The sequence below is a fragment of the Phascolarctos cinereus genome, unplaced genomic scaffold (genome assembly GCF_003287225.1).
Source record: "Phascolarctos cinereus isolate Bilbo 61053 unplaced genomic scaffold, phaCin_HiC Scaffold_9;HRSCAF=440, whole genome shotgun sequence".
Lineage (NCBI taxonomy): Eukaryota > Metazoa > Chordata > Mammalia > Diprotodontia > Phascolarctidae > Phascolarctos > Phascolarctos cinereus.
In genome coordinates this window covers 248,412,227-248,437,586 of record NW_027556402.1, presented here as the reverse complement: position 1 = coordinate 248,437,586, position 25,360 = coordinate 248,412,227, and the positions used below count along the sequence as shown (strand labels likewise).

At 40.5% G+C, this 25,360-nt stretch overlaps 1 long non-coding RNA gene across 1 annotated transcript; it reads right to left on the bottom strand.

Moving 5' to 3' along the window:
- Positions 1-75: 75 nt before the first annotated feature.
- LOC110199621 (uncharacterized) lies at positions 76-24,396 on the bottom strand. The gene is made up of 3 exons (XR_002322009.2): positions 23,799-24,396; positions 4,497-4,764; positions 76-273 (listed from the first exon to the last, which is right to left on the bottom strand). It is a non-coding gene; the product is annotated as an uncharacterized LOC110199621 (long non-coding RNA).
- Between the last annotated feature and the right edge of the window lie 964 nt (positions 24,397-25,360).

Genomic DNA, 25,360 nt, shown 5'->3' with positions numbered 1-25,360 from the left:
GGTGGTCCAGTGAATAGAATGCCAGGAAGACTCATCTTTCTTAGTTCAAATCTGGCCTCAGATACTTACCTGCTGTGTGACACAGGGCAAGCCACTTAATCCTGTTTGCCTCAGTTTCCTCATCTGTAAAATGAACTGGAGAAGGAAATGGTGCACCGCTCCAGTGGTTCCAGCACTTGACGGTGAGTATCTAATTTGATTTCCACAAGTTTCCCTTCCACATGTCTTAGTTTAGATGAGTTTTTTTAATTCTCTGAGCCTCAGTTTCCTCTCCTGTAAAACAGAGATAATGGTTGGCCATGTACATGAAGCACAAAGTTGGCAAAGAACTTTGTATACCTTAGCTCATTTTACAGATGAGGAAACTGAGGCAAACAGGATTAATTGACTGGCCAAGGGTCACATAGTTAGCCAACTTTGTGCTTCATCTAAACTAAGACATGTGGAAGGGAAACTTTAACCCTGCATTCTAGGTTTCAAGTCTGTTAGAGATACTATATATAAATATGTATATCACATACATAAATATATGTGCATAGATATGAATATGCTGGGCAGCTAGGTGTCACCGTAGATAGAGTGCTAGCCTGGAGTCAGAAGACTCATCTTCCTGAGCTCAAATCTGGCCTCAGACACTTACTAACTATGTGACCTTGGCCAGTCACTTAATCCTGTTTGCCTCAGTTTCCTCATCTGTAAAATGAGCTGGAAAAGGAAATGGCAAACCACTCTAGTATCTCTGCCCAAATGAGGCCACAAAGAGTTGTACCTAACTGAAAGGAATGAACAACTAATAATGATATGAGTATGGGCAAACATTTGGACAAAGAGTCAAGTAACAGTTACGTCTGCTAAATAAAACTCTTCTTGCCCAGTCAACGTCTTTATGCATTATGAGAAGCAATGATAGAATTCAGACTCTCAAGGTTAAATTAGGGCAAAGAGTTTAGATAACATTCTCTGATTTAGGAAACAGAAAAATAGCAATTTAACATATCGACTTTGGAGAATGATTTCTCTAATCCATTTTAAGGCAAGGCAAAGGAGGAATTCTATCTTCAGGGAGATCAACGCTCTTTCCTGAGCTTTTGATTAAATACTGCTGAGGGTTAGCTCAGTCTGATGAGTGCAAAGGCTTCAGAGCTGGATGCTCAAAGAGAGAGAGAGAAAAAAGAATTAAAAGGGAATTTGAATGATATCTTTTCATATCTTCTAGATTTCCCCTACCTGTTCTTCCTCATACTAGATCATGCTGCCTTCTATAACAAACAACTTTAAAAAAAAGAGGAAGAAGAGAACAAAGTCAGTAAAATAAATCAATACATAAACACCAAACCAAACAAAACCTGGCCTTATGTGCAACTTTCCGTGCTCATGGACCATTTTCTCTGCAAAGGAGTGTGGTAAGTAGGCAGCTTAATTTCCCAACATTCAGTTTTGATTTCGGATTTTTCCGGGTGTTCGTGGTTTAGTCCCACCTCCAAAGTGACTTTGTATTTATTGTGCATTCATTTATCTATGCACATCTTGTTCTCTTCCTCCTCTCTCCCCCCTGCCCCTCACCTCTTTGAGGGCAGACACAGCTTCCTTCTGAGCCTGGTAGATCCCTTCTCCATTGCAATACACAAGTAAATTCTAATGGAATTGAATTGAGACTCCTGCACAGTAGATCTGGTGCTGGGATTGGAGTCAGGAAGACCTAAGTTTGAATCCTGTCTCACATACTTATAAGCTGTGGGACTGGGACAGTGGAACCTTGCAGGCCCTCAGGTTTCTTGTCTATACAACAGGGCAAATAATCATGTCCCAACATTCTTCTGAGGTTCAAATGAGAAGTTCTTTGCAAATATTAAGGCACTATATAAAAGCAAGCTAATGTTAGCTAGCACATGGTAGAAACGTATCACTTTGTGGCCATCCTGGTAATTTTTGTTATTTTTCAGTCATGTCAGACTCCTCATGACCCCATTTGGGATTTTCTTGGCAAAGCTACTGGAGTTGTTTGCTATTTCCTTCTCCAGCTCATTTTACAGATGAGGAAACTGAGGCAAACAGGATTAAGTGACTTACCAAGGGTCGCACAGGTAGTAATCACACAGCCCCATGTTTTATACATACACATGGGAGATTCAGGGTTGAGATTATGGACTGTGACTATAGAATAACACCTGACCTAGATGGGAAAGGAATCCCAATAAAACTATTCTTAGAGTATAGAGTCTGGTGGTGGTGTTCAGTCATGCCTAACTCTTCATGACTCGATTTGGGGTAAAGACATTGGATTGGTTTGCCATTTTCTTCTCCAGCTCATTTTGCAGATGAGGAACCGAGACAAACAGGATGAAGTGACTTGCCCAGAGTCACATGGCTAGTAAATGTCTGAGGCCAGATTTGAATTCAGGTCTCCCTGACTACAGGCCTTGCACTCTATCCCTTACCACCTAGGCACCCCAAATTCTGGTCATGAGCTACTTCAAATCTAACCCAACAGATCTATGAATTACAGACTAGTATCCATGGCTGGCCTGTTTCAGAAAGCTGTCTACCACTTCCAAAGCTTCAGCCTTTCAGAACCCAGCATTGCCTCACTGCCAGGATGAAGCACTTAACAGAAGGCAATATGGTATGGTGGAAAGAGTCCTGTCTTTAAAGTTGAGAGGCCTGGGTTTGAATCTCCCTTCTAATATTACTTATGTGATCTGGTACAAGTCACCTTCCATTGCTGGACCACAGCTACCTCATTTGTAAGAGGAGAAGGTTGGATTACATGACCTCTGAGAACTCTTCTAGTACTAGGTCATGAGTTCCTTACCTGCGATCCATGTACCTCTCTGTGCATGGTTTTTAGGAGGCCATTTAATTTGAATAGGAAAAAAATACATCTTTATTTCAATGTAATTAGTTTCATTTGTAATTCTAATATCATGCATTTTGAAAATTTGATTCTGGGCAGTTCAGGATCACTGTTTTTTAATTTTTATTTTTAATGGGTCAATGGGATTAAGTGACTTGCCCAGGGTCACACAGCTAATGAGTGTTATGTGTCTGAAGTCGGAATTGAACTTAGGTCCTCCTGACTCCAAGTCTGGAGCTCTATCTACTGTGCCACTTAGTTGCCCAATTCACTGGATTGTTAAAGGGGTCTAGTTTTAGGTTAAGAGCTCCTGATGGAGATCTATGATCCTATTGGGAATCATTTTAAGAATTTGGAAAATCAATAATGCTCAGTCCCCTGGGAGCCACACCCCTTACTAAGGATCATTTAGGTTTCAATTAATCAGTGGCCTAATAGTCATTGTGGCCTACAAGAGTAAGACCTTGCAGTAGTTCTGGGCATCTCAGCTGAAGAACATGAGCATAGAATGATTCTGTTCCAAAAGACTGGAAGAACAAGAAGAGTGGGTGTGACAATTTCCACAACTGCTGTTTTATTACTCTTGTAAGAGTTTTGATAACTGAGCCAGGTACCACCCATATGCTCATAATTCATTGTCCCTTTGGTTCCCGGGTGCTGGATTCTGTCAGGTCAAGCTCCCTCAGGGTTATTGACTAGGGCTTGGGAGTCCCTCCCTGGCTAACCATCTCTAGCAATGACATATAATTACATCAGTATACGTATGGCTACGTGCAGCCTGTCAACCATGCATCCTCCCTTCAATGTGGTCATAACTCTCCATCCATCATGGCAGAATAGAAGGAGTGTTGGATCTGGAATCAGAAGACCTGGGTTCAAATCTCTGCTCTGTGATTTAACACCTGTGTGAATTTCCCACTTTGTCTCTAAAATGAAGGGGTTTGGGTCTTATGGCCTCTGAGATCCCTTCAAGTTTTAGATCTACAATCATAGGATCCCTTGCTAAAAAGACACAAGAATCTGGTCTAGCAAGTGGGGCTACATTGAGCATTTCCAAAATAATTGAACTGCCAAGAGGTTGTAATCACCGGCAGGGTCAAACTGTTACAAGACTTTATATAAGAATATAAGCTTTTTAGAGGCAGCTAGATGGCACAGTGGAATTAGGAAGACCTGTGTTCAAATCCATCATCAAACATGTGCTAGCTGTGTGACCCTGACCAAGTCACTTAACCTCTGAAATGGGGATAATAATAGCATTTACCTCCCTAGGTTATTGTGAGGATCAAATGGGATGATATTTGGAAAGCATCTGACATGTATTAAGCGCTTCCTTTCTTCAGGGAATGACCCGGTTTATTTTCGTCTTTGCATTTCTCTACCTATTAAATCTAAATGAGAGTCTCCACTGTGGTGAGTAGACATTCTACAGAGATTTTTTCTTTTTCTCTTTTTCTTTTTTTTGGTTAGGCAATGGGGTTAAGTGACTTGCCCAGGGTCACAAGGCTAGTAAATGTCAAATGTCTGAGTTTGATTTCAGGTCCTTCTGACTCTAGGGTCAGTGCTCTATCCACTGCACCACCTAGCTGTCCCCTCTACAGAGATTTTTAAAGAAAAAAAAGTAGAGTAATTTGAACAGTACCTGAACACAAACTGAAGAGGATGGAGCTTTGGAGAAAGGCTGATACCTATATCTTCGGAAGGAATGCCTCATTGGATGAAATCACAGATGCTAAGGGTTGGATAAAGTGCATACCATGAGGAAGACCAGCAAAGCAGGACAAAGTTGAGACAAATCCAGATGTTAACTGTATGCCTTCTCACAGATGGGATAATACTGGCACCTGTTATTTACTCAGTGACGATACAGGGACATGAGGGTATCTTTTTCTGATCTTGTGCTTTGCCACCTACAGCTCAAACAAGAAAAAAAATAGAGTGTGAGTCACTAGGACAAGTAGAAGACAAACTGGGACCTGTTCTTTCTTTCAGTTTAAGAATAACTCACATTTCTATAGTTTTTCAAAATGTTTTCTTCACTTCAACCCATAAAACAAAAGAATTATGAATATTCTTATCCTGCCTCCATTCTATAGAAGAGGAAACTGAGGTTTGGAGATATGAAGTGACTTTCAAGTAGTCACACAGCTCACTGGAGCTGGGACTTGATGTAGGTTTCTTGATTTGGTACATAATAGGGGTATCCTAAAATGCCAGAACCCTTTCCCCCACACCGCACTCCCACCCTGACATCTGAAATGGTTTAAAAGGCATACCTCCCTTTGAGGAACTTAATCATTCAACCGACATTAGTAAAGTCCCTGTAATGTGCCAGGTGCCGTGATAGACCCTGAGAAGCAATCACAACATTAAAAAAGCTCCTAACTTCAAGAGGCTTATTGGAGGAGATCACATGTACGCACATTGTTTTACATATAAAATAGACACAAAATAGTTCCAAGGTGATTTTGGAGGAGGGCATTGGAAAGTGGGGAATCAGGAAGGCTTCATGTTGAAAGTATTATTGAGCTAGGGTCTCCAATGAATCTAAGGATTTTATGGGGCAGTGGTGGTAGAGTAGTTCAAACACTGGGGATGCCCACTGCAAAGGTTAAAGAGATTGGAATTGGAGTGTCATACATATACTAGGAGCAGTAAGAAGGCAAGGTTCACTGGAATGTAGACTGTTTGAAGGGGAGTACGATGTAATAAGGCTGGAAAGGTAGGTTGGGTCAAAGTTGTGAAGTGCCTTAAATGGAAGGCTGAAGTGTTTGCATTTGACCCTAGAGATAACCAAGAGCCACTGGTGTTTACTAGCAGGTGAGTGACAGGTGGAATGGCTTTAGGAAAGTCACTTTGGCAGGGAGTGTGGGTGATGGATTAGAGCATGGCAAGGCTTGAGGCAAGGGAAGCCAACTCAAGAGCTATTTCAATTAAAAACCTATTTCAACAAATGAGATGTAACTATCTTCAAGTATTTGAAGGCGTGTCCTGTGGCAGAGGGATCAAACTGTTCCATTTAGTTCAGAGGATGGAACTAGTAGTAGTAGATAGAAGTTGGAGGGAGAGATTTCCACTGGATGTGGTTGGGGGTGGGGAGGGAGGACACTGTAGGTGTATGAGGTCACAGATATGGAGCTGAAGAAACCTCAGAGGACACATAGTCCAAACCCCTAATTTTACAGATGAGGAAAATGAGCCCCAAGAAGGTTAAGTGACTTGCCCAAGATCATACAAGTTTCTTTCTTTTGGAGACATTCAAGTTGAGACTGGATGGACTCTTTTTGGGGATATTATAAAGAGAATTCCTGTTCAGGGATTAGTTCCCTGACGTCATTTTCCTGTGATTCTGTGAAGAATGTCTGAGGATGGCTCGGAGACCAAAAATATATGTCTCATCCATATACCTCAGGAAACTCCATCAGTTCAATTCAACAGAAATTGCTATGTGCCAGGAACTGTGATAGGAGAGGAGAATTAAAAGATAAAAATCAAACTGCCTCTGCTCATAGCAGTTTACTTTCCACACGTAGAAACATGATGTTCAAACTTTAGTCAATATGAGATATGTACATAATCAATACATAGTAATTTGTTAATGAAGGTGTAGGGATCACACACAGGATTGGGAAAGGTCTTTTTATAGGAGGTGCTTTAGCTAGAGATATATCTTGGAGTTAAATGTCCTTACCCGGGTGTTCTCAAATACGCAAATCCTTCTTTAAGGGAGGTGTGAACCAGTATACTCTCAGTAACTGGAGGTGAATCTGATTATCATATGTTCTTGACTGGACAGTCCAGCCTGAAGAAGTAAGCTAGGAGAATGGGTGTTCTAGAGGAATTAGGGATCATTAGAAGTATTTTCAATCATATCACAGTTTTCTGAGTGTGGTCTTGGTTATAAGATTTGTGGTCAATAAGATTTTTTCCAAAATACCTTTTACTTTTGGCTTTTGTCCCATTTTATAGTTTAGTCCATCTAGGACCTCTCTATCTCTGTAACCCTGATAATTTTCTATAATGGAATCCTTTGGACCAAAGGACTTTCGAGAGTTTAGAGATTCTAAGGCAATGTAATAAACTCATGCCAGCTTTAGTGGTGGTCCTCTTTAGTGCAGTATAGAGAGATATAAATTGTTAGCACTGGAAACCTCCTTAGAATAGAGTACGGAAGATGTTAGACCTCCAAGTGAAACCATACTCTGGGCTTACTCTCTGAACCATTCACTCACTAACAGGTTAGTATCCCAGAGCAAAGTGAGGTATATCTCCTCCTCAGGGATCTAAGAGTATGCCTTAGGGATTGTGGGTATCTTCTTCTCTAATGCTATGGGCTTGAGCTCCCATTCCCAGGAGCTTTCTCCAATACCAGTAGTCAGTGATTAGCTCCCAGGTTTCCTTTAGCTTTTTAACATGAAATTGCTTTTTACAATGAGATATTTACTAAGAAAGGCAGCTAAGAGGTATAATGGATAGAGTGTTGGGCCTGGAGTCAGGAAGACTTATGTTCCTGTGTTCAAATACGACCTCAGACACTTACTAATGTTGTGGCCCTGTGCAAGTCACTTAACCCTGTCTGCCTCAGTTTCTCATTTGTAAAATAAGCTGGAGAATGAAATGGCAAACCACTCCAACATCTATGTCAAGAAAGCCCCCAATGGGGCTATGAAGAGTCAGGAACAACTGAAGAATGAGTGAACAACAACAACATTTACTAAGTAGATGTAGCAAAAAACTGAGGAGCAAATCATTCCCTGAACCAGGGTCACACTGTCTCTTCGACCACCTTGGTGGTTGTGAGCTCGACGTAGATTCCTGGAAAAATTCTAGAATATATTGTTAGATGAATAAGTATGGAACATCTCAAAGAGGAAACTGATCCCAAAGAACTAGTTCATTAAGAACACGTTATGCCAGACTAATTGAACCCTTTCCCTTAGATACTAGAGTGGCAGATCAAGGAAATCCTATTGATTTAGTTTACTTAGGTTTCAGAAGAATATTGAACAAACTGTCTCTTGGCTATTCTTCTCAGCAAACTAGAGATTAGGGCAGGATAATTGTAGTTAGAGGGATTAGGATTCAATCGAATTGACAGGTCCCCAAAGCAGCAACTAGGAAATCCCTAGTGCCGTGCTGAAATAATCTATGCTTAGATCTATGCCACTTGACATTTTTATCAATGACTTGGAAAAAGGCATAGGTGGTATATGTAATATATTTTCAGATGCTGAAATGCTAGAAATGCTAAATAACACATGGAATGTCAATCAAGGTCCTCCACCCAGTTCCCCCCAAAAACAAGACAAAACAAAAGAAAAAAAAAGACGTCATCCTAGGACACTAGGTATTTTCACATTTTCCACAATATCCCTTGAGTATTGGCCCATTTTCTCAATGTCATTGGGCTCATCCAGGCTATCCTTCACCTCACATCTGGATTATTCAACAACCAACAGTTACTCTCTTTGCCTCCAACATCTTCCCTCTCATCTATTTTCCTCATGGTCACCAGGTTGTCTGTAAAATGACTGCGTTGGACTGGATGGCTTCTAAGGTCCCTTCCAATTCCAAATCTAGGTATATGATTGATTACTTCAAATTTCCCTTCCAGCTCTAAGTTTGATTTTATGACTCAATGACCTCCAAGGACCTTTTCAGCTCTACACTGATTAATGATAAGACTCAATCACCTTAAAAATGTCTTCCAGCTCTAAGTCTGTGATGATGTGATGATGACCTCTGACAGGTGGAAGAAAGCCAAAGGACTGCAGAACTGACATCAAAGCTGCTGGAATCATAGCAAGTAACACACGTATTAGACTTGCAGGTTTGGGGATTATCCAGCCCTCGGGATCTTCAGTGTCCAATGGGCAGCATGTATGATGGTGGGGCATGTAGTGGGCTATATCCTGAAGGAGAGAACTGGGTATCACATATGAGAATCTTACATGGGGTCCAGTTACTGGGAAGAAGATCTGGGTTCAATAGTGAGCCCAGTAATTGCATAGCAAGAGGAACAAAGAACAGGTTTGAGGAATGAGGCATGGACATGTGGTTTTGGAAAAAGCAGTTTTAGGGAAAAGTATTGCATGATATTTCAAGCTAAGCCTTGCAGATCTTGTACAAATGTTGGCTCAGGGCCCAACAATATGATGTCAATCTTGCCTACGTGTGGTAGCCCAGCCTTCATGACTTCTAAGGTTTTCTCTAAGTTTATGATCTTATGATCTTCAAAGATTAATTTCATTATTGTTACCTGTTTAAAAATCTACCAAAGGCTTCTGTTGTCACATGCATTTAAGTCTAAACTTCTCTGGAGAGCTTTGAAGGCCCTCCATAATGAGGGCTCACCTTACTAGACAATCACATCAATTCAATTCAACAAACATTGAGCAAGGCAATGTACTAGGCCCTCCCATTCACCTGGAAAATGGCCAAGCTATTTGGACCAAGCATTTTTCCCAATCTATGGCATAGTGGTTTCTATTTATTGCCCAACTATATTTTTTCCAATTGTCTTCAGTTCAATTCAGCCACCTGTTATTAAATGCTTTCTACATGCACAGGGCATTTAAAGCCTTTCACTGTCTAGTGGGGGTTTTCATTTCCAGCCTTCTATTATTTCCCCTCACTTATGACCTACCTGCCATTCCTGAGTTGAAATCACAGCTGCCTATGTCCCTGCCTTTGCCAAGGTAGTCCCTCATTGCAGGGGTGCATTCCTTCCTCACATCTGCCTCTTCAAATGCTTCGCTTTCTTCATGTTTCTGATCACCTCCTGATGGTTTTAGTGTTCAGGGCTTTTTCCCCCAGATCATCCTTATTTATTTATCTCTTTGAATGTTGCGGCACAGTAGAATTTCAATTTCCTACTTTATACAATGAGAATGTTGGATTAACATGTTGCCAAGGGCACTTTCACTCCCAATACTTTTTATTCTTATTGACATCTCTTTTTATGTTAAATTCATTTCTTTGTATATTCCTTCTACCCAGTGAGCCATCCCTTGTAACTATGGCTAAATAAGACAGACAATAAGATAAGTCTAGCAAAACTAACTACCATACCCTCTCTATGTGGCAGTGTATGTCACTGTCCATACCCACAGTCTTCTCCCTCTGTATCCCTTCATATTATAGCTCTCTGTCCTTCCACATATGGAGTGTTCAAGGAGAACTAGCACCTCCAGTGTGAGGGCTTGCCAAGCCCTTTTCAGGGCTGCTCACCACCTGCCTCACTCCATGTCTAGCCTCAGAGACAATTAGATCCTGCCTGTTAGGTAGAGCCCCACTCAAATATCTTCAGACTTCTGTGGGCTGATCAACTGGTGAACACTGAGCAGATGTCTGGGTCACCTGTGCTTAAGCAAATATTAACATCAGTTGGAATATTCACTCTGGGATTAGGGGAAGAGAGGAGTCATTGAGCCAGCTGCCTTGCTAGGAGGGCAGAGGGCAATGATACCCCCTCTAGCGGAGAGTAGTAGGTATCACTTCTGAAAAACCATACAGGATAATTAAACACCTTCTAAGCCTGAGGTACACAGTAATGTAATCATGTCAGATTCAAATAGAAATGGGGGTCACTGAACCATACATAAGGATCCCTATGGTTAGCAAATTGAATTAGAAAACCACATAGCAATATTATCTATGTTCTGTCGTATTTTTATTTAATTTATTAAATATTTCCCAATTACATTTAATCTGGTTTTGGCTAAGTTGGGAGTATTGGCAGCAATGCAAATGAGGGCTTCATGCCCTGTTGCCATTTGGATCATTCAAGGGTTGCTACAGAGGGTAGACCATGAAGGGAAGGTATATCATGGGATCAGTATCATGAGAGCCTTATCAGCAACCTCTAGGCATGCTGTAGGAAGGGTCAAATGAAAATTCCTAGAGTTACTCAAACCATTCCATGAAGTTAAGACCATGAAATATTGTATCTGCAGGGTGGTAAAACATATATCTCCTTAACTTATGTGAACTGATGCTGAGTGAAGTGAGCAGAACTAGGACATTGTACACATAATAGCAACATTATATGATGATCAACTATGATAGACTTAGCTTTTCTCAGCAATACAGTGATCTAAGACAATTCCAAAAGACTCATGATGGAAAATGCTATCCATATCCAGAGAAAGAACTATGAGGTTTGAATGCAGATCAAAGCATACTATTTTCTTCTCTCTTTTTTTTCTTTCTCGTGATTTTCCCCTTTTGTTCTGATTCTTCTTTTACAACACAACTCAGGTGAAAATATGTTTAATATGATTGTACATGTATAGTCTATATCAGATTGCATGCCATCTTGGGGAGGGGATAGGGGAGGACGGAGGGAGAAAAGAATTGGAACTCAAAATCTTATAAAAGTGAATGTTGAAAACTATCTTTACATGCAATTAGGAAAAAATAAAATACTATTGAGTGAGAAAAAAAAAGACATATCTCCTTTAATGTTGAAGAGGATGAAAGCTAGAGTACTTCACTAAAGCAGTTCCCCATACCATAATCCTATATTCCCTGTGAGGAAGGCAAACAGTGCCTAGCCTGTGACAGTGCATTACGACAGAAGTGTCAAACTCACAAACCATGGTCAACATAACTCCTAAAATGTAATTGAGAAATGTTCAACAAAATAAATAAAAATTACAGTAGAGCATAGATAACATTAATTAGTTGTTTTCTGAGTTACTATACTACCTCTGGGGATCCATTTCCATTTGGTTTTGACCACTGTGCTACAGGAAACTGAACATAGTCATGCTCATCATTATAGCTGTTCCTGACCTCATCAATGTTGCAGACCAGTTAGTCCAGATCCAGGTCAGTGATATGGACTTTTCAATTTTTTCAGTGCTTTTCCCCCTCTAGTCTTATGGTTGAGATTAGTTGGAATATGTTTGCTTTCATCTGGGAAGGAGCCCAGTATAGCATCACTGTCTCACCTCAGTGTTAAATGAACTCTTTCTCAAACTGCTGCATTATGGGGGGCAGAAAACTGAAAGAGACCTCCCTTCCTGACAGCATAGGTGTACACCACTACATTGATGACATAATATTGACCCAGTCAGACGAGGCCATAGTGGCAGATGTCCTAGATCAGATGTTGGCCCATATGAGGAGCAATGGGTAAGAAATCAATCCTTAGAAAATCTAGATCCAGTTTTGGAGAATATAGTGGGAGGGGAAAATGCAAATGATTCAATGCACAATCCAGCATTGACACTTAGAACAAGGCCCAGAGACTTATTGGAGACTCTCCATGTTTTGGAGAACCCACATTCCTTACCTGGGTGTCTCCTTAGACCTCTCTTAAAACCACATCACCTGCAAGTTGGCCTCTTTCAAATGCAGCACAGAACAGGCAACAGTTATGGAAGGTATAGAAAGCATGCTGTCCAGTGGTCCCTCTCGTTGGGCCCTTCTGAATTTTCAAGGCCCATGTTTCTAGAGGTCTTTGTCCATAACGATCAGTCTGAGTGGATCTTTTGACAGGCACTGAGATATAGTGAGAATAAATGACTGTTAAAGTTCTAGAGTTCCCCTCACCCTCCTCCCCAATAACACTCACTACATTACTTTCAAAAAGAAGTTGCTTCTCTGTTGTACTCTAACTGCTACTGAACAGATGACAGAGGGTCATAAAATAACTGTTTAGAGTCTCCTGTTACATGTTGTAAACCAGTCTTTCTAACATGGATAGATCACAGGAGGTTTTTTAATTGCTAAATGGAAATGGTGTATTAAAATCACATAATGTTTTGAGGAAGAATGCAGCAAAGAAGATCTTCATTTGCACAAATTGGTGAGCAGTAGCCATGGGTCTGGTTAAGTAGTCTGGGTCCTGGAGAACCCAGTATAGACAAGAGGTCTTGCCTTTAGGGTCAGAACCAATGGAGAAATCCTGCCAATACCTTTTATGCTGACATGATGTGGCTCTTGGCCAATGCCTTCCATGTCAACATGTTGTGGCTTTTGGGGAGCAAGAGGTTTTGTCAGGTGAATTCCAAATATATGGTTGCATAGGGAGAGCCTCAGTATTAACCTAGATCATGGGACAGGTTGCACGTAAGAGGCTTATAACCTCTGAGCCACTTTGCTATAGTTGACCCTGAATGCATGATTGTTGACTATGCTAGAAGTGTCTGTGCTATGACCTTGATGTCCCCAGAGTTATTCCTGCTTATCATCAACATCTCATAACAGAAGAAGAAATTGGGGACTGTACTGGAGATGTTACAACTGTATTTTCAATCTGATGTTTCTGGTTTAGCTATAGTTTTCTTCATATTTTTCATTAGAAGATTCACTATGAACTGCAAAGACATGGCATCCCTCAACATATGGGCCAGACTGTAGACACTTAAGACTTGGTCATTTTAAAGAGTAGAAGAAAGGTTTAGGATTTCTAGTTTTTATTCTCTTCCACATTTTCCTTTCTCCTTCTTTTTCTCTTCTCATGGGGACTCCTTGGGTGAGAAGGGAGACTATAATTTTGTTCTCTTTTCTCTTCTTTGCTTTAGCACTGCCCATGTCAGGAGGACTGTACAGTAAAAGACTTATAAGCATTTAAATGGTGGAAAGTCTATAGACTATCCTTAGGACTTTGCCACCAAGGGATGGTTTATAATAGGACTACTGCCTTCTTGATGCAATTTCTTTCCTCTCATCTACAACATGGGAAGGGCCAGGTCCCTCCTATTCTCTGATCCTTAGGGATTAGTTTTAACAAAAGGAAACAGAAGACCATTCTTGTTGTATCCTTGTTGTCCTTGCTTTTTCAGCTGGGTAAAGCAAAACTTTTGATAACTATTCAATGACATGTGAGTGCCTCATCTCATCCCAACATCAAACCTAAGCTAAGAGAGAGTTGATGCTAGAGACATCTCTGACATAGCACCCCCCCACCCCCTCCACTTACTTTTACAATGAGTTTTTTTGCAGTGTAGATGAATGAGTGAATGAATGAATGAAAAAACATTAAGTGCTTATTATTTTCCAGGCTTTGTACTAATCTGGAAATTCAAATGTAAGTGAGCTAGGCTCTACCTTCAGGGACCTTACATTCTAATAGGAGAAGATAATGCATAAAAAGGAGAGCTAAAAAGAGGATGGAAGACATATATGGTGGCATGACTCAGAAAAAGTCTGGGAAGTGGTATAAATACCTAGTTTTCAGAAAGAGAAGCCAAAGAATTAACCTATAAAAGACTAGAGTCTCAGAGGAGCAGAGTCAAAGTTTCGATGGAGGGGGAGGAGCAGGCTGGCCAGAGAGTATGTAGCATGGTTTGGAAATTCTGAGAAGAGTATTTCTTATTCAGAAGGACTTCCAGGGGAATTTGTAGGCTTTATAAATGCTTTATAGGCTTCCTGAGAGATTTGAATCTAAGAGGCCTTACTTATTGACATCAAAAAATCAACCTCACAAGTATGAGGTAGGGGAAAGAATGGTTAGACTGTACTTATTCTGAGAAAGAAAATATCTGGGTGTTTTAATGAAAGGCATGCTCTATATGAGTCAGGAGTATGACATTACAGTCAAAAAAGCTAATGTGAATTTGAGTTGCATTAAGAGAGGCCTAGATTTCAGGGACAGGAAATTAATCATCTCATCGGATTCTGCCCTTGTCAAAGCTTACCTGGAGTGCCAAGTTCTATTTGGGGCATTAGGGTTTAAGAAGTACACTGAAAAGCTTGGGAGTGTCCAGAAGAGGGCAAACAGGATAGTTGACTTGAGTCTAGTCAATGAATTTCTGTTGAAGAAGTTAGACATGTTTAGCCTAGAGGAGTAAAGACTTACGGAGGCCATTGTCTTTGTATTCCAATAATTAAAGACTACTATGTGGAGAAGGGATCTGTTTTGTTTGAAGAGGACAGAGTGAGGAGCAACTGATGGATGTTGCAAAGAGGCGAACTTGGCCTAGATGTCAAGAAAAACTCCTTAAAAATTAAGCTGCCCCACAGAGTGCTTCAAGAAAGGGTAACTTCCCTTCCTTGGTGGTGTTGAATGAGAGTCCTTCTAACTCACAGATACTGTGATTTTGTGATTCTGTTTAGATGATCCTTTGAATTCTTTAACAACCTTATAAAGGGGTTTCTCTTCTCTTCTTTTTCTTTTCTCCTTTCTTTCTTTCTTTCTTTCTTTCTTTCTTTCTTTCTTTCTTTCTTTCTTTCTTTCTTTTTCTTTCCTTCCTCCCTTCCTCCCTTCCTTCTTCCTCCCTTTCTCCCTTCCTTCCTTCCTTCCTTCCTTCCTTCCTTCCTTCCTTCCTTCCTTCCTTCCTTCCTTCCTTCCTTCCTTCCTTCCTTCCTTCTTTCCATGGGATGGTGGGATAGTTGATGTTCATGACTTTTTGTGATACTTTGAGTCTTCTGCATTTTCTTCAGGATAAAACAAAAGTTTTCATATACTCAGTTTATATTCATTACCTGAAGTGTCACATGGGCATTAAGTAACATTTTGCACATGTTTATGGACAAGCTATATCTTAGTTATATTTGGAAACTGTCCTAGAGCATAAACTCTTGTGGGGTCATAGCGAGTCAAAGAGAGACTATAATCATTTCTGGGTATAAAACTTCAAGATCAAATCCAGTTTGTGTGAGCCCAGGGTCTTGGAAATGGAGGCTGGGCCTTGGATTACACAAGTCTTCACACACATTCTAGCCCCTGTGAGAGGCACTAAGAATCTAAATAAAAAAATGTCTTCAATAAACTCACATTCTAGGGGGATGGGAAGGACAATATGTAGTACATAAGTAAATTCAAAATATACGCTGAGTAAAACAAGAGAAATCTGTGGGGCAGGAGCCATGGAGAGCCATAACTACCAGGAGTAGGAGAACAATTGGAGACTGTACTTGCACTGAATATTGAAAGGAGTTAGGGACTCCAAAAAGTAGAAGAGGAGGAGAATTCCCAACAGGAGGAATAGCTTGTGCAAAGACATGGGAGATGCAGGGTCTCTCCCTGACTCATGTCTCTTCCCACTCCAATCTATCATCAGTTTCCAAAGTGATATTCCTAAACTGCTAGTCTGACCATGGTTACCCCCTGCCAAATAAATCCCACTGATTCCTTGTTATATCCATGATCAAATATAAAATCCATTGGCATTTAAGGTCTCTCACAGCCCGGCCTCTTCTTTTCCAGTTTAAACTTTCTATACATGACTTCCCTCCATACTCTTAGCTATTTTCTACTCTTCACACACATCACTGTATCTATATTTTTCCTGACTGTGCCCTTTAGAAGTTCCCCTCCCCTGGCTTCCTTGAAGACTCAGCTCAAGTCTCCCCTTCTGCAGGATGTCTTTCTCTGCCAACCTCCCCTGCCCCATCCCTTTTAGTCTCTTTCTGTAGAAATAATCTTTCATTTACACTGTATATTGTGTTGCATAATTACTTTCTGGTTGTCTCCTCCATTCAAAACTGAGCTTCTTGAGGTCAGGGGTGATATTTTTACCTTTCTTTCTATCTCCAGTGCTTAGCACAGTGCCTGGTACATTGTAAGAGTTTAATACATGCTTTATGACTGACTGCAGAGTAAATGAATCAAATAAACAATAATAATATCAATAATAATAATAATAATAATAATAATAATAAAATAATAGCATTTAAGGTTAGCAAAGCACTTTAAAATATCTCATTTGATATATAATTTTAGGAAGTGGATGCTATTATCCCCATTTTTACAGATGAGGAAACTAAGATTGTTCGGTCATTTTAGTTGTGTCCAACTCCTTGTAGCCCCATTTGAAGTTTTCTTGGAGAAGATATTGAAGCAATTTGCCATTTCCTTTTCCAGCTCATTTTACATATGAGGAAACTGATGCCAATAAGGTTAAGTGACTTGGTAAATGAATTGCCCAGGATCACACAGCTTTTAAGTGTCTGAGATAGATTTGAACTCAGGTCTTCTAGACTCCAGGTCCAGCACTCTATTCATTGTTAGGCTGGAACCATATCTAGGCAGGCTTTAAATTCCAGAGGAATTTATATCATACCCCAGGGGTACCAGACAACCACTGAAGTTTCTGAGCTGAGCGATGACATGGTTGGGCATGTTTTCTTTGACGGCTGTGTCAAGGATGGATTGGGGAAGGTAAATACTGGCAATCAATTAGAAAACTGTTGCAATGATCTAAGCAAGAAATGATGAGGAAGTGATTTAGGATTGTGGCTGAGCTAACTAGGGTGGCTGTGATGCTAGTGGAGAAAAGCAAATGGATATGGGACATTGTGTAGATACAGCTGTAGGACTTGAGATTCACAACGATTTTCTGGGACAAAGCAGGGGTGGTAAGGGGTAAAGTGGCTTTCGAGAGGAAGACGTTGAGTTTTGTTCAGGAGATTTTGAGTTGGAGATGCTTATGGGCCACCCAGATGGAGACGTCCACTAGAAAGCTAGTGACAAGAGACCAGGGTTCAAGAGATGAGAACTATCAATGCAGAGAGCAGACCTTCTGATTGGAACTCCTGCTCTTCCCAGTAGAAATAGCCTTCTGGAAAGGAAGATTGGCAAAGTAAGTCACAACTGTCCCTGTGCTCCTTTTCCTCCCTCTACTCTAGCTCTTCCTTGATCTTCTTGATTTACAAGGACCCTCTAAGTCTCTCTTCCAGATATGAAAATCCACTCTCAGGAGAAACAAAACTAAACAAAAAGCTTCATGTCCTCCACCACACTTCCACACTGAGCAGATTTTGCATTAAAAAAAAATGAAACATTTTTCAATTATTGAGCTTTTTAGTTTTTCTCCTTGTACCTCTCTACCCCTATCCTCCAAAAGAACTATAAAGTCCTTATAACACATAAGCATAGTTGAGTAAAACAAATTCCCATATTGGCCATGTCCAAAAATGTGTGTCCCATCCTGCTCATTTGATCCATAACCTCTTTGTAAAGGAGAGATCGTATCCTTCACTATTTGCTGTCTAGAATCATGGGTAATCATTGAAGTGATCAGAATTCTTCAGTGTTTCAAAATTGTTCATTTTTATAATGGTATCGTTATGGAATAATTTATTTCCTTGGTTCTGTGCCCTTCATTCTACATCAATTTATGAAAATCTTCCCAGATTACTCTGAAACTGTCTTTCATAATTTCTTACAGCAATATAGTATTCTACTACATTAATATGCTATAATTTCTCCAACCAGTCCCCAATAGATAAATAGTCAAAGGATATGAACAGGAAGTTTTCAGAGGAAGAAATCCAAGTTGTCTGTAGGCATCGTGAAAAATGATCCAAATCACTAGTGATTACAGAAATGTAAGTTAAAGCAGCTCTGAGGTTCTGCCTCAGACTCATTGGAATGGAAAATTTGAAAAAAAAAAAAAGGAAAATGGAGGGACTGAGAGAAAACAGGCACATTGATGAATTTTTGTTGGAACTGTGAATTCGTTGGGGCATTTTGGAAAAAAAAAATGTAATGATAAAAACCCCAAGAGTTAATACGCTATGAATTCCTTTTGAACCAGATACCACTACCAGGCCTATTTACCAAAGAAATTAAAGAAAGAAGAAAATATCCTATATTTACAAAGCAGTCTTAGTAGTTCCTTTTATGATGGAAAAAAACAAAACCAAACCAAAAATAAGACCCTTGAAGCTAAGGTGCTGTTCGCATTCCAATAGACGAGCCAAATCTTATCTTAAGAATTAGAGACATTAGTCAGTGGGAGAGATATGTCAGAGGCCTCAGGGTCTTCCTAGTAAGCCTGAAATCTTACAAAGTAGGTCACTTGTTTAGTCTGACTACATACACTAGCCTATACACCTGGATCCCTAAGTGGGCATTGCTCAATCATTTTTCAGTCATGTCCAGCTCTTTTTGACCATCTCAGGTTTTCTTGGCGGAGATACTGGAGTGGTTTGCCATTTCCTTCTTTAGCTCATTTTACAGATGAGTACACCGAGGCAAACAGGATTAAGTGACTTACCCAGGGTTATAGCTAATACATGTTTGAGGACACATTCTAACTCATGAACGTGTCTTCCTCTAGGCCCAGTATCCATTTACTGTGCCACCTTGAGCATTACCTAAGATTAAATTAGGGACCTCTATGACTTACAAATGCCTCAAAAATCCCAAATGTGATCTGGGAATGGAATTATGGAAGGATTCCAGTCAATTCTGGGAAATTTGTTTACATTTCTATGGGCTTCCTAAAACTGATCTTATCTGCCATCTTGTGGCACAACTGCGTAATAGACTTGTTGCTCGCATTCAGTTAATGGGCTATGTTCCTGGGGAAGAAGGCAGAGTTTCTGACAACTAAAAGTATTTTCCAATGGGCTTTGGGGAAAGTATTGTGCGATTGTGTTTATATGTGTGTTTGAGTGTATTGGAGGGAGTCAGGAATCTGTGGGTTCTAATCCTTCCTCAGAAACTTATTACCTGGGCAAATTGTTTAACCTAAGTCTTAGTTTCCTCATCTACAAAATAGAAATAATGACAGTTATTGCCACACAAAGTTGCTAGAGGATCTAATGAAACTATATATATATACACATACATACATATATATACATATATATACATATATATTACATATACATATATTTATATATATATACTTACACACATATACACACACATACACACATATATTCACACACACACACACACACACACACACATATATATACAGGCTCAACACACCATATAGATGTGTGCTATTATTCTGATTTTATTTTCCTTAAGATAATATTAAAATGTTTTTGCTCCTCCTTCACACACATATGCACACACACATACCAGATAAAAGAAATGTCTTTTCTGGGGTTACAGAGCAGGTGGGATAGAATGGTGTCAGATAACTCAAGAGGAATTCATCTGAGGTTTGGATTTCTGTTCTGTTACCAGTTAAGTTCAGGGTCCAATTGAGTTAGAAATTAACTCAACCCAAAAAAATATGAATTAAGTGTAAGATATGTATGTGCCCATGTAAGATATCAATGGTTTGTCCACTAAGTTATCTAAAGGTATGGTCACAGCTCACAGGTGGCATGGATAGATGTCTCTGCCAACTGGCCATGCCTCCCTGGCAAGAAAGACTTGGATTTTCACCTCGAGGAGAGCGGGAGAAAGGTGATGGTTGCACGTGTGCTCCTTCCCTCACCTATCTCAAGAGGGCTATCAGGCTAGAATTTTACCTATCTGCCCCCTCAAGTATTGCTGGCTTGGGGTAGGGATCTAATTCTGCTTCAGGGGGAGCTGCTTCCCTGGGCACCTAAGGGCAGTTAAATATAGAAAATAAACATAGGTTAGAAAGGGCAGCCCTTAGTTTAACTCCTTCCTACCAAAACCTCATTATGAAAGAAAAGACCTCATCAATAGCAAATACATTTATCTAAGCAAAACACCAAACAAATCGGAGAAGCTGTACAGATCAGAAGATACCAAAGAACTTGCGAGAGTGTATAAGCTCTGTAGTGGGGAGTGAAATGAGGGAGACTGCAGCTCGAACCAAAGGGAGTGGCCCAATCTCACTCCCAAAGTCTATTCTGATGTTCTTTGGGGAGGCAAGCTGGAATAGCCGGCTTCTCCTCTCAGACTTCTTTCTCCACTTTGGTCCCTTACAGGTTAAATATTGCAATTCCCATCTGAATATAAGCTTCTTAAGGGCCAGAACTGTCTCTTTCTGTCTTTTTCTCTTTCTCTCTCTCTGTCTGAAGAGGCTCTGACACCAACTCTGTAAGTTCCTTATGCAGTATGCAGTATGCAGTGTCCTATCCTGCTCAGCGTTCTCTCTATTAATTTGAAGTTATCTCTCCTTCTTCAAACCAGCAACATGCACAAGGCCTCAGGCTTGCTTGAAAGTTGGGTATGTAAACACCTACTGTGTGACAAGTCCTGTGTTGGGAGAGAGAGAGAGAGACAGAGAGACACAGAAAGAAAGAGACACACACACAGAGAGAGAGAGAGAGAGAGAGAGAGAGAGAGAGAGAGAGAGAGAGAGAAGAGAAGAGAGAAAGAGAGACAGAGACATACACAGAGACAGACAGAGAGACAGAGAGAGACAGACAAACACAGGCAGACAGAGAATAAGAGCAAGAGACAGTTCCTGTCATCAGGAAGCTCATATTCAGATAAGAATCACAATATTTTAAGCTGCACCTCAGTTAGAGGACATCCAATCCAACCCTTGCTTGAGCAGGAATCTCCCCTTTATCATACACTGGGTGGCATATAAGGTACTTGGGGCAGCTAGGTGGTATAGTACACAGAGCATTGCACCTAGAGTCAGGAAGGCCTGTGTTCTGATCCAGCTTCAGACACTTATTAGGTAGATTCGTGACCTTGGGGAAGTCACTTCACATTTATTTACCATCTACTTCAGTTTCTTCCACTGTAAAGAAGGGATGTTAACAGCATTTGTAAAGATCAAACAAGATAATAGTTATGAAGTACTCAGCACAATGCCTGGCTCATAGTAGGTGCTAAAGAAATACTTGTTCTCTTCCTTTCTCCCTTCTAAATCAATGTTTATCTAGCCCAGGGGTGGGGCACCTGTGGCCTAGAGGCCACATGCAGTCCTCTAGGGCCTCAAGGGGCCACACTTAAGGATTTAGGGGACCACATGTAGCCTTGAGGCCACAGTTCCAGGTGTTAGGAACATTTTCCTGAGTGCAGCCTAGCTCCCTCCCAAGTAGGCGGGTGGGGGGGGGGAAGATGGCCCTGGGCTGCACATCGGGAATGGAAGAAGGTGTGACTTCTTATTGGTGACTCCTAAATTCCAGAGACTTCAGGAGAGATATATGAGCACAGGCATATAGACAGTTAGGGGGTATGGTGGAAGGAGCACTGACCCTGGAGTCAGAAATGCCTGAGTACAAATTCAGCCTCATAAACTATGGTGCTGGCCCTGGAGGTAATTAATAATAGGTTGAACTAAGATAGAATTTTGTCAGCCAAGGAGTACTTAGTGAATGTCCCTTTTAGTGAATAGTCTCAGATGTGTGTCCTTAGACAAGTCATTTCCTATATCTAGCTCTTATTTTCCATATATATATATATATATATATACACACATATATGTACATATATATGCATACATATATGTGTATATGTGTGTGTATGTGTGTATGTGTATATATATATATATATATATATATATATATATATATATATATATATATATATATATATAGGCAATTGGGGTTAAGTGATTTGCCCAGGGTCACACAACTAATAAGTGTAAAGTGTTTGGTCTGAGGCCAGATTTGAACTCAGGTACTCCTGACTTCAGGGCTGGTGCTCTATCCCCTGTGCCACCTAGATGCCCCTACTTTCCTTACATTTAAAATGATAGGATTGGGCTAAAGATGGTCCCTAGGACTTCTTTTGGCTCAAATTTAATATATTCTAAGGAGCTTTCAAGGTTTAATTATTATAAAACACACTAAATTTTAATTTTAACTGGCAGCTGTCTACCTATGTGACCTTGAACAAGTAACTTAATGTCTTTGGGTATCAGTTTCCTCATCTGTAAAATAAGAGGACTGTATTAGACAACTTCTAAAATTTCTGCCACTTTAAATCTATGATCCTATGATCTCATCTCTATTTTGGCCAATGAAAGACCAGGAAAAAATGATGTGTTTTAAAATTTCAGCAAGGGAGATTCATGCTACTGACATAAAGAAATTCACTGGTTTGTATGATTTTAGATCTAAGTGAAAGGGCCATCAGATGGATTCTAGTGTATCTCACAGGAAAGCACCATGCCATCATCATCAGTGCCTATGCTCCCACCATGATGAACCCTGAGGAGGTCAAAGAAACATTTTATGAAGACTTAGACACCCTTATCATCAATGTGCTAAAAGAGGACAAGCTTACGATTCTGGGTGACTATAATGTCAGAGTAGGCACAGACATGGCAGGGAGTCCTTGGGAGGAATGGAGTTGGAAACAGAAGCAGCAATGGCCACTTACTACTGAAGACCTGTGTGTCTCATGGACTTCTCATCACTAACACTGTCTTCCATTTACCTAAACACAATAAAATTTCATGAATGAAACCTTGCAGAAAACATTAGCAATTAACAGATCATGTAATCATAAGGAGAAGAGACAGATAGGACATGAGTGATGAAGACGATGTGACTGACGAAGGTGATGTGCAGTGCAGAGTGCTGGACCAATCATAGACATTCTTTCCAGTCCAAACATTCGTATTCAACAAAAGAGGCAGCCCCAAGGCAAGATGACTACCAGAAGACTTAATGTCATCAGATTAGAGTGCTTCTCTGTGCATGAACAGTTTGTTGTAAACTTAGAGGGAAAGCTGAGCCAAAGCATGGTTGGCAACAATGGGGCAGAAAAGAAGTGGGCAGCTTTTAGGGATCTGGTATAATGCATTCATTTATCTGGGCCAGAACAGTTGCAAACATGAAGATTGGTTTGATGAAAACAATGGGGAAATTCCAAAGCTGATAAATGAAAAACGAGAACTCCACGGGATTTACCAGAAGGACAATTTGTCTTTCTCTAAGAAGGCAGCATTTAACTCCATCAAAGGAAAAATGCAAGCAAAGCTTAAAGAGATGCAGGATTCTTGGCTCAGTAAGAAGGCAGATGAAATTCAGTTTTATGCTGATAGTAAGAATGCAAAGTGTTTTTGTGATGCTCTAAAGGCTATTTATGGGCCAAAGATTTCTGATGCATCTCAACTACTTAGTGCTGATGGAGTCATGATGATTAGTGATGAGGACCTGATCCTGGAGAGATGTGCTGAACACTTCCATACTGTTATCAACGACCACCATCAACCAATGCTGAAATCATGGACAGTATACCTCAATTTGCAGTCAATTAATACCAAGAAAAGAGAGTTTCTCCACCAACCAGCATCACATCACCTATACATGGAACTACTGGTTACAGCAAATGGAGAAATTTGAATGCTGTGATAAGTTCACTTACCTTGGCAGAGTACTTTCCAGATATGTCTTCATAGATGATGAGGTTGACACATACATTGCCAGAGCAAGCTCAGTATCTGGGAGACTCTGAATGAAAGCGTGGGAGAGGAGGTATTAGACTGACTACCAAACTGAAAGTTTACGGAGCTGTTGTGTTGACCTCATTGTTGTATACCTGTGAAACCTAGATAGTATAACAGCACCATGCCAGAAAACAGGATCACTTCCATTTCAATTGTCTTAGGAAGAGTCTGAAAAGCACTTGGCAAGATGACATACTGGACACCGAGGTCCTTTCTTGAGCTGAACTGTCAGACATTCAAACTCTACTGCAGAGAATGCAACTTCAATGGGCTGGCCATGTTGTTTGAATGCCAAATGAATGTATGCCTAAAAAACAACTTTACGGAGAACTCACACAAGGCAAGCACTCACATGGAGGTCAGAAGAAGCAATACAAGGACACTTTCAAGGTCTCTCTGAAGAACTTTGAAATCAGTTATGAGACATGGGAGACATTGGCACAGGACTGCCCAGCATAGCATGTCTACGTCAAAGAAGGTGCTAAGCTCTATGAGCAAAACAGAATTGCAGTAGCTCAAAAGAAACGCTAGCAGTGCAAATTTAAAGGCATCTCCACTCCAAATGTTCATATGAACTATTTGTGCAGGCCTATGGTAGAGCATACTGAGCTCATATTGGTCTGCTTGACCACAGCTGGACACTCTGTACTTTGACCCTGACATAATGATGTCATTTTCATTCTCTTCAAGCACAAAGAACTGCAGAAGAGAACACTGAGATCCAAAAGTTCAGTTATCTGCCCAAGGTCATACCAGGAGCACAGTGTCCCACGATTCAAAGTTCATAGCTCTAATCTCTTATGATCTGGGATGATCCATATTGCATGATTGCAGAAAATCCACTGCCAGAGATTAAGAAAAGCCCAAACTGTTTCTCTCATTGTAGACCTTTCTCTACTCTGTGCTCTGAGAAATCAAAATTCCCATTCTAATCTGACTCAGTCTGCTGAGGTCATCTATTTGGGCTTGTGTAACTGAATCTAGACATCTAGAAGTGGGCCAGTGTTTTCTGTGCTAATATGCAACTATATTCCTGTTGGCACAGTAGACATGGGTGGCCTAATGGATAGACCTCCAGAAGCCAGAAAACCTAGATTAGAGTCCCCCCTCTGGGGTGAAGTCACTGATCTTCTTTCAGCCTTGATTTCCTCACTTGTAAAATGAGAGGGGTGAATTAGGGCTTCTTTCATCTCTAAGTCTAAAATCCTAGGGAGCTCAGCCCAACTCTCTTACTTTACACGTGAAGAAGTTGAGATCCAGAGAATGCAGGTTACCCAAGGTCCCACATTCATAAGTAGGAAGGCCATCTTTGAACCCAAGTTCCCCAATTTCAAGTCCTGCTTTCCTTCTGCCATAACAGGTGGCTTCTCTCCCAAGGTCAACATTCCATGATCTGTCAGATGGTTCATTATACAGTAATAATGATGTGACCCTAGCCTGAACCAGCCCAGAATAAGGCAGCAGGCTGAGTCCTACAGCT